This window comes from Arachis ipaensis, chromosome B3, assembly GCF_059453495.1.
Source record: "Arachis ipaensis isolate K30076 ecotype BB chromosome B3, ASM5945349v1, whole genome shotgun sequence".
Taxonomy (NCBI): Eukaryota; Viridiplantae; Streptophyta; class Magnoliopsida; order Fabales; family Fabaceae; genus Arachis; species Arachis ipaensis.
Genome location: NC_142438.1, coordinates 100,704,541 through 100,719,068, shown reverse-complemented (window position 1 = coordinate 100,719,068; position 14,528 = coordinate 100,704,541). Strand labels below are relative to the sequence as shown.

The window sequence follows — 14,528 nt, the reverse complement described above, 5'->3', positions numbered from 1 at the left end:
AGTTGCTTGGCAAACACCTTGTTTTGGGCTAGAATTGTATCAACATGGTTCAGCTCCATGACTCCCTTAGTGTTGTGCCTTTCTGATGCATAGTAGTACTCATTCTCAGCCACTGTCTCGATCACTTCAATGGCTTCTTCCACAGTCTTTTTCTTGTTCAATGAACCTCCTGATGAATGGTCTACAGCCTTCCTTGATTCATAAGAGAGCCCATCATAGAAGATGTGCAATTGCACCCAATCATGGAACATGTTTGGTGGGCATTTCCTTGTCAAGTCCTTGAATCTCTCCCATGCCTCGTAGAGAGTTTCACCATCTTGTTGTCTAAAAGTCTGGACCTCAGATCGAAGCCTATTGACCTTTTGTGGAGGGTAGAAACGTGCCAGAAACTTGCCTTCCACCTCATCCCATGTGGTTAGACTCCCCCTTGGGAATGATTCCAGCCACTTAGCTGCCTTGTCCCTAAGTGAAAATGGGAACAAGAGCAGTTTATAGGCATCTTCCTGGACTCCATTGGACTTCACAGTGTCACAAATTCTCAGGAACTTTGTGAGATGTTGGTTTGGGTCTTCATTAGCACTTCCTCCAAAGGAACAATGATTTTCCACCAATGATATTAGCTGTGGCTTGAGCTCAAAATTGTTGGCCTGAATGGGTGGTTTCTGGATGCTACTACCACAATTCCCAGAGGTTGGGTTTATGTATGAACTAAGAACCCTCCTCTCAGGAATGGCATTGTTTCCATCAGCTCTCTCATGGTTGTGAACTTCTCTATCCATGTTGAGATCTAGAGCTTCCTCAAAATTGTCCTCAGATTCTCCTTCAGATTCCTCTTCTCCCACTACTCTCTTCCCTCTTGCTTCCCTTCTAAGTCTATGAAGGGTCCTTTCCGGTTCGGTATATGGAGGAGTTGATGTCTCTCCTCTCCTACCTGTCATACAAGAACACAGCTCAAACACAAACAAGTAAAATACTCTTGGTTAATGGAAGAGTATGGTTAGCTCAATTGAGGAATTAATTCAAACAGTTAGTGAGTCAGTGAGTTAGTTGCATGAATTTAAAGGCATAAAGAAGGAAAGCATGTAACCAAGTGCAGAAATTAAAATTCAACAAGCATCTAGAACAGAATTAACAAAGCAAGAGAAAATTGCTCAATCTAGTTAGCTTCCAATTTGAGAATTGTCAATCGAAAACCAATCCCCGGCAACGGCGCCATAAACTTGATGCGCATAAACGTGTTATGCTACGATTTAGGAAATTGCACGATCGGCAAAATTCCTTTCGGCAAGTGCACCGGTTATCGTCGTCAAGTAAAAACTCACAATAGAGTGAGGTCGAATCCCACAAGGATTGGTTGAGTGAGCAATTCGGATTAGAAGTGTGTTCTAGTTGAGCGGAATCAAGATTTGAGATGAGAATTGCGGAATGTAAAATTGGCGGGAAAAGTAAATGACAAGAAAATTAAATGGCTGAATCTTAAATTGCATGAATTAAAGAGCAGAATGTAAATTGCTGAAATTAAATGGGAATGGGGATGATTGCAAGAATTGAATTGCAGAATGTAAAGAGAAAGTGGAAATCAGAAATGGGGAATTCATTGGGTTTAGGAGATATTGAAATCTCCGAATCAAAACATGTAAATCTCTTCCTCAACCAATGCATTCATTGAATTTTGCTTGGCAATCTTATATGATTGGATCCCAATTCCTTGGCTCACCAATGCTCTCTAAAAACAAACAAATTCCCAATCCCTTGGTTTAAATGTTCATAAGAAGAGATGATGCTTGATCACTGATTATACCACACAATTTCATGAACCACAATTTGGTAGGATTACATGTCACAATATCCATCCAAACCCCAATCCAATCCACTGTGAGAAAGCTTCTCTAGCATGAATCCTCCATTCCTTTCCCAAGGCTCCGAAGGATTCCAAGTATGAGTAGTTTCTTTCCCAAGACAACTACTCAATGGAATTAGATCGAGAAGCTTTCTAACAAAATTCAAGAGAAAAGATTGAAGAAGAAGATAAACTATTATTGATTCATTGAATTACAATAGAGCTCCCTAACCCAATGAAAGGGGGTTTAGTGAGTCATAGCTCTGAATTCAATTACAAGAAAGGAAAACTGGCTAAAAGTGAAAGTCCCCTCTAACTTAACTTCTATCCTATTTATACACTTTCTATATTGAGCTTCAGTTGTGCTTCTTGGGCTTTGAGGCCTCTCCTTGCTTTCCTTTTGCCTTGGGTTTATGATCCATAATCTTGATGAGGTTGTTGATCCAGATCCTGTAACATTTATTGAGCCAACTTAGTGATAATCAAATAATGACACATGACTCAATAAATTGAGATTTCAAACTCATCAATCCTTCAGGCCCAATCCCATAAACCATGATATTCAATTGGGTTTCATACCAAAGTAAGTTTAAGTTAATAATTGTGCTCAAAGACTAACTTAAATCACAATATTTTTGGCCCAGAAACCCTTTTCAAGAGTGGCGTTTAAGTTGTAGTTTAAGCTTAAACTGCAACTTAAACGCCAGACACTTCCAGTGAGGCCATTTGTAGAAGCACGTTTAAGCTTCAGTTAAGGTTAAACTGAAGCTTAAACGTGGAAATGGAAGAAGGTAGCCCTGGAGAGTCATGTAGTCGAACACGTTTAAGCTTCAGTTTAAGGTTAAACTGAAGCTTAAACGTGGAGATAGGAAGGGCAGCCCTGGAGGTCGAACACGTTTAACCTCCAGTTTGAGGTCAAACTGGAGGTTAAACGTGGAAGCTTGGAATGGTGGCCCTGGAGGTGTCGAACACGTTTAACCTCCAATTTGAGGTCAAACTGGAGGTTAAACGTGGAAGCTTGGAATGGTGGCCCTGGAGGTGTCGAACACGTTTAACCTCCAGTTTGGGGTCAAACTGGAGGTTAAACGTGGAGATGGAGAGAGCAACCCTGGAGTGAAAAAACTATCGAACACGTTTAAGCTCCAGTTTGAGTCAAACTGGAGCTTAAACGTGGAATGGCCCTTGGTACTCTTCCTGGTTCTGGCGTTTAACCTCCAGTTTGAGGTCAAATTGGAGGTTAAACGTGGAACTCCTCCCTGGGTGGCATACTCATTCTGGCGTTTAACCTCCAGTTTGAGGTCAAACTGGAGGTTAAACGTGGAATGCTCCTTAAGTGAGGCTTTTCATTCTGGCGTTTAACCTCCAGTTTGAGGTCAAACTGGAGGTTAAACTTCAATCCCAGCATTTCTTATCCTTCATGATTTTGGCGTTTAAGCTCCAGTTTAGGCTTAAACTGGAACTTAAACTCCACATGTGATATTCAAGCTTCCTTTATTGATTTTGTTGCTTCCTTGCTTAGCCTCTTCTTCCCTGAAATCATCCAAACAATTGCATCAAAGTCTTGCAAAATTTCATGAGAAATCTTTCATTCATAGCATTTAAGTAATACAACTAAAACTCATGGAATTTGCATCAAAATCATATTGTTTGGATGGTTCATTACTTTGTTCTTCATTTAACCATTTTTGGTTACTTTAAGCTCAAGAAAATGCATAAAACAACTAAAACTAACAGAAAAATGCTAGTGAAACTAGCCTATGATGCCTTGGCATCACTGGGTAATGAGCTTGAGCTTGTTTTGGGCCAACAGAGCGTCTACATTGTTTAGCTCCATCACTCCTCTTGTGTTCTCTCTTTCGGAAGCATAGAAGTAGTCGTTTTTTGCTACTGTTTCAATAACATCTATGGCTTCCTCAATGGTCTTCTTCTTGTTCAAGGACCCTCCAGATGAATGGTCTACTGCCTTCTTTGACTCATAAGAGAGCCCTTCATAGAAAATGTGCAGCTGGACCCATTCGTTGAACATGTCAGGTGGACACCTCCTTGTTAAGTCTTTGAACCTCTCCCATGCTTCATACAGAGTCTCACCATCCTGTTGCCTGAAAGTTTGAACCTCAGCTCTCAGCCTATTGATTCGTTGAGGAGGGTAGAATCTTGCTAAGAATTTGTTCACCACATCCTCCCAAGTTGTCAAGCTCTCCCTTGGGAAGGATTCCAGCCACTTGGCTTCCTTGTCTCTGAGTGAGAAGGGAAATAAGAGCAATCTATAGGCGTCAGGATGAACACCATTAGATTTTACTGTGTCACATATTCTCAGGAAGGTGGTCAAATGTTGGTTGGGATCTTCTTGAACACCTCCTCCAAACGAACAGTTGTTCTGAACAAGGGTGATGAGCTGTGGTTTAAGTTCAAAGTTGTTGGCATGGATTGTTGGCTTTTGGATGCTACTTCCACAATTGCCTGGGTTTGGATTAATGTAAGTGCCCAAAACTCTTCTATCCTCCCCAGCATGAGTTGCTCCACCTCCTCTGCCATGGTTGTGAGTCTCTTCTTCATGATGATTTTCCATGTTTTCTTCCATGTTTGGTTCAAAGTATTCCTCAAACTGTTCCTCCTCTTCTTCAGCACCAACTACTCATTTTTCTTTTGCCTCCCTCCTTAGTCTAAGAAAGGTTCTCTCTGGTTCAGAATCAAAGGAAGTTAAAGCCCCGCTTCTTCTCCCTGTCATACAACCAACAAGTACAAGCAGAGAAAATAGGTGCAGACAGTATTTGTGTCAGAATTGATGTTAGTTGTGGGTAATGCAATATATAAAACAGTTAGTGGGTTAGCAAACAGAATTGAAAATAACAAAGAAAAACAAAAGAGGAGATAGAGAAGGGAAGAAGTTTAACTAAAACAAAAAGTAAATCACTCAAACAGAAAAATAAAATTCACAAAATAAAATGCTCAATCTAGTGATCTTCCAATCTAATCATTGTTGATGCACAATCAATCCCTGGCAATGGCGCTATAAACTTGATGCGGGGAAAACTTGTCTCTCAACAAATCTTCCTTCGGCAAGTGTACCGAAGTTGTCGTCAAGTAAAAACTCACAATAGAGTGAGGTCGAATCCCACAGGGATTGATTGATCAAGAAACTTTAATTAGAAGAATGTTCTAGTTGAGCGAATCCAGAAATTTGGTTGAGAGTTGCAGAAAATAAAATGGCGGGAATGTAAATAACAGAAAAGTAAATTCTAGAATTAAAGGACTGGAAGTAAATGACTGAAAATAAATTGCAGAATTATAAATGGGAATGGGGGATTTGCTCATAAAAGTAAATCGCAGAAATTAAAGAGAATGGGTAAGATTAGAGATGGGGAGTTCATTGGGCTTAGGAGATGTTACAATTCTCCGAATCAAGTTCATTTTCATCTCTTCCTCAATCAATGGACTCATTTATCTTCTTGGCAATCTTAAGTGATTGAATTACAATTCCTTGCAATTCAATCTCTCAAATCTTGATCAATAGCCAATTCCTTGGTCAATTGCTCATGAGAAGAGATGAAGTATGGTCACTGATTATACCACATGCATTTCCCAAACCAAGTATTGAGAGGGTTACGGTCACATACCCATCCAAACCCAATTTGGTCCAGCATGAGAAAGCATTTCTAGCTTGATCTCTTCATTCCTCTTCCAAGGTTCAAAAGAGATCCAAGTTTGAATAGCTTCTCTTCCAAGATAACTACTCAATTGGATGAAGATCGAAAGCTTTCAAGTAAAATCAAGAGGAAAGATAGAAGAAGAACAATGAAAATTAGTATTGATCCATCAAATTACAACAGAGCTCCCTAACCCAATGAAAGGGGTTTAGTTGTTCATAGCTCTTGAAAATGAAAACAAAGATGGAGAATACATCCTCAAACTAGAAATTGCAAAGAAAGTAAAATACAGAGAGTGGTTCTTCAGCCTTCAGAACTCCTTTACAATTCAAAGCTACTCCTATATATACTACTCTTCTCAGCTTCTAGTTCACTCTTCAAGTCTTGGGCCTTTGGATCTTGAGTTTGAAGCAGTTCCTTTTTTTATTTGGGCTTGGCTTTACTTGCAGAGAGAAAGTGCGGAGTGGGAAGAGACTTAAGCTCAGGGCGTAAGGAGTGTTAATCATTTAGTGAAAGTCCAAGTTCGGGAACGTTAGTGACATTTAACATTGTGACTAACGTTCCAATGCACCCCTTTTGCCTCACGTTAAAACCCACGTTAACTAGGTTAACGTGGCTTTTAACGTTGCCTTGTCAACCATCGAGAACGTTAGTGACACTCAACATTGTCACTAACGTTCCAGTGTGCCCCTTCTTGCTTCACGTTAAAGCTCACGTTAACTAGGTTAACGTGGCTTCTAACGTGGCCTTTGCCATCCTTCGAGAACGTTACTGACATTCAACATTGTCACTAACGTTCCAATGTGCCCCTAGGTCTCACGTTGGAGTCCACGTTAACTAGGTTAACGTTGCTTCTAACGTGGCCATCTTTTAGCCATCCCAACGTTAGTGACAATGTTTAGTGTCACTAACGTTGGCTCATCCTTCATTTCTCATCGTTAGCTTCCACGTTAACCAAGTTAACGTGGAAGTTAACGTGACTCTTGGGGGTTGTGTGGTTGCTTCAACGTTAGTGACAATGTTGAGTGTCACTAACGTTGTCGACAACTCTTCATCCTCTACGTTAGTTCCCACGTTAACCAAGTTAACGTGGGAGTTAACGTGGTACTTTGCACCATAGGCCAACGTTAGTGACAATGTTGAGTGTCACTAATGTTGGCTTCTCTTCCCCCCTTTAACGTTAGAGGCCACGTTAACTAGGTTAACGTGGCTTCTAACGTCGCCACTTATGAGTGATTGCCAACGTTAGTGACAATGTTGAGTGTCACTAACGTTGGCTCAACTTCTATTCTCCACGTTAGGGTTCACGTTAACTTGGTTAACGTGACTCTCTAACGTGGGCATTGATGGCTTTTTTTGAGAGTGTTATTGGCAATCACTTTTCTCATTAATCTTGAGTTACCTCCCCTTTTCTTGCTTTTTTTTGGTCCTGAAATCAAGCAACAAAATGCATCAAAGCTCTAGTCCAAGTCATGAGTAATGCAACATAATATTTGTCACTAAAATTATGCAAAATCCTCATGAAATCATGTGAAATGCACAATGTATGCTTGAGTCAAGGCATAAGTGAATATTTACCCAAAACTAGCTTATTTCCTAAAGAAATGCATGAAACTAACCTAAAAACAGTAAAGAAAAGGTCAGTGAAACTGGCCAAGATGCCCTGACATCACAACACCAAACTTAAAGCTTGCTTGTCCCTAAGCAAGTACTGGAACAAGAAAATGATGAATGGAATATCCAGAGGAATGAGTCATTCTTGTGGAAGTCATATTACTGATTTTATGGTGGTTTCATGCATAGCAACTTAGGTTCATTCCATTACTGGCTTTCAGACCTTTATCATGTCCCTAAACACTTACTTTGTTCATATCCCATGAGACTTTTATTCATTGATCCTTTTATTGTTATTTCAAGGGTTATTTGTGTTATTTAGGCTATGTGCTTTGTAAGGGGGCAACTCTTTAAAATAAGCTTTCAGCCAACACTCCCAAACCAGTTGGTTCAAGGTGCTAGGTGTTGAAGCACCCCTAAGGACTTACTCCCTCAAGTCTCTCCCCCATACATACACACTACAGGCATTTAGTTTATTTATTTTCTTTTCTTGAGACCTTGGTGTCCAGCACCTCTTTGGGTTACTAAGTGTTCTGTAGTGAAGGTTACTCTTGATAGTGGACTTTCAGCTGCTAATCCCGAGTTAGTTAACCCAAGTTACCAAGTGATAAGGCACCCCTAAGAGCTTATTCATCCAAGTAGATCCCTCACACAGGAGCACCACAGACACTTGCCTCAAGATTAAAACCATTGATGCCTAGCCTTATTGCTTACTCTTTTTCTTTTTTTTTTCACTTCCATTGTTCTTTCCCTTTTCTCTTATTAGGATCTTGTTATTAACTTAGTCTCATGAGTGTATCCAAAGCAAAGTATTCAGGTCAGATGGTTGTCCTCCTAGCCTTGTGGTTGAACTAACTTAGCTAACTTATGACTACCCCAAAGATTCATGAATGCACTTCCACAATATGAACTCTACCCTGGTCTTTTAAAAACATAAACATTCTCTTCTTCATTTGATAAAAAGGGACAAGCTTACAAGTAAATAAGGGAGTGATGCAGTGACATAAAGACCAGTGCACATAGACTCTCTTCAATACCAAAAACTAAAAATAACATGATTTGAAAAAGGTTTAAACATAACATGGAAGCAAGTTCTATTTCATACAAGATCTTCCTTATTTAAAACACAGAGAAAGATGGAACAAAGAAGGAACTTGATGAGCAGATAATTTATACGCTTTTTGGCATTATTTTTAGTATGTTTTTAGTAGGATCTAGTTACTTTTAGGGATGTTTTCATTAGTTTTTATGTTAAATTCACTTTTCTGGACTTTACTATGAGTTTGTGTGTTTTTCTGTGATTTCAGGTATTTTCTGGCTGAAATTGAGGGACTTAAGCAGAAATCAGATTCAGAGGTTGAAGAAGGACTGCTGATGCTGTTGGATTCTGACCTCCCTGCACTCAAAGTGGATTTTCTGGAGCTACAGAACTCGAAATGGCACGCTTCCAATTGCGTTGGAAAGTAGACATCCAGGGCTTTCCATAAATATATAATAGTCCATACTTTGGCCAAGAATAGACGACGTAAACTGGCGTTCAACGCCAGCTTTCTACCCAAATCTGGCGTCCAGCGCCAGAAAAGGAGCCAAAACCAGAGTTGAACGCCCAAACTGGCACAAGAACTGGCGTTCAACTCCAAGGAAGACCTCTACACGTGCAACACTCAAAGCCCAGCCCAAGCACACACCAAGTGGGCCCCGAAAGTGGATTTATGCATCAATTACTTACTTCTGTAAACCCTAGTGACTAGTTTATTATAAATAGGACCTTTTACTATTGTATTAGACATCTTTGGATTACCTTATGATCCTTTGATCACGTTTTGGGGGCTGGCCATCTCGGCCATGCCTGGACCTTCCACTTATGTATTTTCATACGGTAGAGTTTCTACACTCCATAGATTAAGGTGTGGAGCTCTGCTGTTCCTCAAGGATTAATGCAAAGTACTACTGTTTTCTATTCAATTCATCTTATTTCGCTTCTAAGATATCCATTCGCACCCAAGAACGTGATGAAGGTGATGATTATGTGTGACGCTCATCATCCTTCTCCTTTATGAACGCGTGCCTGACAAACACTTCCGTTCTACATGAAATAAGCTAGAATGAATATCTCTTAGATCTCCTAACCAGAATCTTCGTGGCGTAAGCTAGAATGATGGCGGCATTCAAGAGAATCCGGAAAGTCTAAACCTTGTCTGTGGTATTTCGAGTAGGATTCAATGAATGAATGACTGTGACGAGCTCCAAACTCGCGATTGCAGGGCGTTAGTGACAGACGCAAAAGGATAGTAAAACCTATTCCAGCATGATCGAGAACCGACAGATGAATAGCCGTGCCGTGACAGGGTGCGTGAGCATATTATTCACTGAGAGGATAAGATGAAGCCATTGGCAAGGGTGATGCCTCCAGACGATTAGCCGTGCCGTGACAGGGCATTGGATCATTTTCCCGAGAGATGACCGAAAGTAGCCATTGACAGTGGTGATGTATCAGATAAAGCCAGCCATGGAAAGGAGTGAGACTGATTGGATGAAGATAGTAGGAAAGCAGAGGTTCAGAGGAACGAAAAGTATCTCCATTCGCTTATCTGAAATTCCTACCAATGATTTACATAAGTATCTCTATTCCTATATTATTAGTTATTTTTGAAAACTCCATGATTATTTTATATCCGCCTGACTGAGATTTGCAAGGTGACCATAGCTTGCTTCATACCAACAATCTCTGTGGGATTCGACCCTTACTCACGTAAGGTATTACATGGACGACCCAGTGCACTTGCTGGTTAGTTGTATCGAAGTTGTGAAAAATTATGAATGTGTAATCACGATTACGCGTACCAAGTTGCTCACGTGCCAGGAATAGTTTGAGCCTGGACATCAGAATTTCGTGCACCAGAACTCCACCACCTTTTACTGTTGTGGGTGTCCACGCTCTTTTCCTTGCTTGTCCTCCTTGTTTCCTCTTGCATTTCCTCGCATCCGTGCTAATCTTGCTTGCTTCCAATCCTCGAGTGCCTTCCTCACTGACTCATGACTCTCTTCCACCCTTTGTCTTTCCTTTCGTGCTAATTCATCCTTCATCTCATCATACTTGGCTATTCCTGGATGCAATATTGGCAGCTGTCCCACTAAGTAGCCGAGCCTGGCTTGAGTATTTATTTGATGTCCTGTTTGAGTCATGTAAACTCCTTCTGCGAATGCCCTTTGCTCGTCCAATAGTTCTGCCTGTTCTATTTGTCTTCGATGCATCTCATGTATGTGTGTCCCTTGATGTGCTTGGATGTTGATTAGCCTCTGGGTGGATTCTTGTTGCTCGTTTTGCCTTTGTTCCATCCTGTTGAATGCTTCTCCCCATTGTTGTCCTTGGCTTAGTTGCTGTTCCATCATTTGCCTTTGCCACTCATCTTGCTGCCCCATCATCTGTAGTTGAAGCTCTTTCTGTGCTCCTTAGCTTTCCAAATATTGTCTAGATAAGCCATCAATGGCTTCCTGTAATTGGTGCATGTCCAAGGTCTGTGGTGCTTGTCCCTCTAAGACTTGTCCTTCAACTACTGGAGGGGCTGTCCTCTTTCTTTGCTTCTGTTGAGGTAGGGGGAGTGCTGCAACATTCATCCTTCGGACCGTTATTGGAATGCCTTCCTTTATCCAAACGGGGTCCTCATCTTCAGAAACCACCCTAGCTTTCTTGCATATTCGGTAAATAGTGCTGGGGTAACCTAATGTTCCTCTCGAGTCGCTTTTCTCTGCCATCTTTCTAATTCCTTGAGCTATGATCTCATGAACTTTGATTTCTCCTCCCTTGAGTATACAATGCAACATTGTTGCTCTCTCGAGATTCACCTCCGAGTTGTTTGCAGCCGGGAGAATAGACCTCCTCACTAGCTCGAACCACCCCTTAGCTTCAGGAGTGAGATCTGTTCTCTTAATGAACTTTGGTTTATTTCCTGCACCCCTTTCCCAGTCAGCTCCTGGTACACACAGGTCTAGTAAAATCTGGTCATAATTGGGGTTGTTGTCCAATCTTGAGTGGTAACTTTCTTCTTCAAATGGTATAGACCGTAGCTTCAATGCCCTCATTACACTCATGGGACCAAAATCCACCATTGTTCCTCTCACAAAGCTTGTATATGACTCATCTTTCTTATCATACCTGATTGCATTTGCATAAAATTCTCTTACGAGATTTGCATTCACCTTAGTGACCGGGTCAGTGAGGAGCTCCCATCTTCTCCTTTCTACCTTCTCTGTGGTTTCGGGGCATTCAGTCTTCTTAACTTGAAATCCCAGCTCATAAATGATTTCCTTATCAACCATCCACCCGTATTGCAATGCATGATGCAAGCTTCTAAATCTCTTCTCATCATATGGGTGTTCTTCCATGGGTTCCTTCCCCTCCCTTCTCTTAGAACTTGAAGATGCCATGAATGATGATTTAATATGTGAAGGTGGTAAGGTTGTGGAGACTTTTGGTTGTTTAGGGTTTTATGGCAATGAGGAGAGTGAGGGGAGGAATGTTTATAATTGGATAGGGGGTGTATTGTACCGAAATGAAGAGAGGTGAAGGTGTGTGATGACAATAAAGGGTGGTATGGACAAGGGTTGTTTATATAGAGAAGTTGTGAGAAAATGGAGGGTGTAGATTGATGAAGTGGTCACTTGATGGACGGTTGGGGTTATGCATGGCTAGAAGACAAGGATCATCACTTTATGATGGGGATTGCTCGGTCTTCTAGGGGTCCCTTTTTTTCAATGTTGCATGGCAACATTTTCCAACGTATTCCCTCTTTAGAACAAGTGTGTAGCCCCTCTTCTTTAAGTGGCAAAATTTCCCCCATTTAAGTGTCCAATCAATCCCTTTTTATGCTTCTTTTCCTTTCCTATAAAGATTTGAAATAAGGGAATTAATATATAAGAAAATTAAAACTCTACGGCTAGAATAAATTGAAAGAAAGGATTTGATTGTTTGTTTATGAATTTCAACTAACTAACTAACTATTGGCGGTTCCTTATATGCATTTTGGTGGCACCATGGGGTGACACCAAACTTAGTTTGAAGCACTGTGATGAAAGTTTTGTGTTCAAAGCTCCCAAGACTAGCATGCAACTTGGTTTGCTTTGAACACCAAACTTGTTCCTCACTATATTCTGCATAAGAAGATTTTCACCAATTGTTTGTTAAGTTTGGATTGAAGCTCATAAAGATTGACTTATTCATTATCATTTGAAAGCATATAAAACATGGGTTGCCTCCCATGAAGCGCTTCTTTAGCGTCACTAGCTTGACGTTTTTCTTTCATCACGGTGGTTGGTAGTGCTTAAAGTCCTCCCCTCTTGCTGTGGACTTGTATCCATTGGTTGGATCAATGATCTCCACATGTTCCAGGGAAAGAACTCTGTTGATAGTGAAGACCTTGGGTAATTGAGATGGCACATTAGGGAGATTAGAGGGAATATCTGGGAAGTAGGCTGAGACAACTCTATCCCCTGGAGAGAAGTCTTCTGTAGGGATCTTCTTGTTCTTCCATCTCCTTAGTACCTTCTTCTTTGTTTCTTTTGAGGTTGCCTTCCCCTTGGTGACCTCTTTTCTCCAAGGAGTTGTGATGCTGTCTTCACCTGCCTCTAGAGGTTTGGGTTCCTCCAACTTTTCCTTGAGCTGTGGCAATTGCTGTTTTCCTTGTTTGTCAGTTAAGGGGGTCTCAGAACGAACTGGCTGTGCTTCAGTGCTTGTTTCCTCCTTCAGTGTCTCATTATCATTTGTGCTTAGTTTCTTGTCCTCTTGATCTGTTTCTTGTGAGAGTTTGAAAACATTGAAGCTGAGTCGTTCATCATGGATTCTCAATATTAGCTCCCCTTTCTCTACATCGATAAGTGCTCTGGCTGTAGCTAGAAATGGTCTTCCCAATAAGATTGGGTGAGTGTGACTTTCTTCCATGTCCAGAATGACAAAGTCTGTTGGGAGAAAGTACTTCCCAACCTTTAGCAACACATTTTCCACCACTCCTATTGCTTGCTTTTGTGTTTTGTCAGCCAGTCTGATAATGACTTCTGTAGGCATTATCTCATTGATCTGCAGCCTCTTCACCAGGGATAAGGGCAGTAAGTTGATGCTGGCCCCTAAATCGCATAGTGCTCTATCGAACATATTTTCACCTATGGCACAAGGGATATGAAAACTTCCTGGGTCTCTTCTTTTTGTAGGCAACTCAGGATGAATAAGGGCACTACATTCCTTCTTCATCACTATAGTCTGCCCTCCCTTGAGTGAGCTTTTCTTGGGAAGAAGTTCCTTGATATATTTCATGAATGCAGGCATTTGTTGAATTGCCTTGATGAATGGTATGTTCACATGCAGAGATGCAAACAAGTCTAGGAACCTTGAGTATATTCTTTTTCCCACAGCACCATTGAGCAGTTGAGGGAATGGTGCATAGAGCTTCAGCAGCTCTTGTTGTGAGATTTCTGGTTCTTTGTGATCTCTATCCTCCTCCTTTGTTGAGTTGTCTTCAGGTTGTTTGCACATTTTGCCTTGCTTGTCTTCAATCTCTTGATCACTTGTAGTGACCATTTTGCAATCTTCCCATCTTACTTTCTTTGCTTCTTCCTTGGGGTTTTTCTCAGTGTCACTTGGGAAGCTATCAGTAGGTTTGGGAATCTTCTCAGCTAAATATCCCACCTGGAATTCCATCTTCCTAATGGTTTCTCCCTGGTTCTTAATATTGGCTCGCACCTCCTCTTTGAACACCTTATTTTCTTGAATCTCTTGGCATATTCCTTCAAGTAAGGCTTCAATCTTAGAGAGCCTGTCAACAATTGATGAGTGGTTTGGAGCACATGTGCTGTTTTGGTTTTGATAAGTATGTGGAGAAGTGTTGTTGTGGGGGTGTTGAGATGTCCTCTGGGTGAATTGTTGGTGAGCTGCATTGTTGTTGGAGTTATAACGTCTCTGGTCTTGGTTTTGATCTTGCTCACTTCCCCACCCAAAGTTCGGGTGATTTCTCCATCCAGGGTTATAAGTCTTGGAGTATGGATCATAGTTTTTCCTTGGTGAATTCCCAATGTAGTTGCCTTGCTCCTGACTCCCTTCTGCTTCTTGGTTTACTCCTTCTTGTGTTGTTGATGAAGTGGAGATTGCTGCTACTTGGTTCATCTCCATCTTCTTGGTGAGGTCAGCCAGCTACTGGGTAATGAGCTTGTTTTGGGCCAACAGAGCGTCTACATTGTTTAGCTCCATCACTCCTCTTGTGTTCCCTCTTTCGGAAGCATAGAAGTAGTCGTTTTTTGCTACTGTTTCAATAACATCTATGGCTTCCTCAATGGTCTTCTTCTTGTTCAAGGACCCTCCAGATGAATGGTCTACTGCCTTCTTTGACTCAAAAGAGAGCCCTTCATAGAAAATGTGCAGCTGGACCCATTCGTTGAAC

At 41.2% G+C, this 14,528-nt stretch overlaps 2 non-coding genes across 2 annotated transcripts; both read left to right on the top strand.

The window, feature by feature from the left end:
• The first annotated feature begins 249 nt into the window (after positions 1–249).
• Positions 250–353, top strand: LOC148571780 (small nucleolar RNA R71). The gene has a single exon (XR_015880262.1). It is a non-coding gene; the product is annotated as a small nucleolar RNA R71 (small nucleolar RNA).
• Positions 354–3,864: 3,511 nt separating this feature from the next.
• LOC148571779 (small nucleolar RNA R71) lies at positions 3,865–3,968 on the top strand. The gene has a single exon (XR_015908984.1). It is a non-coding gene; the product is annotated as a small nucleolar RNA R71 (small nucleolar RNA).
• The last annotated feature ends 10,560 nt before the right edge of the window (positions 3,969–14,528 follow it).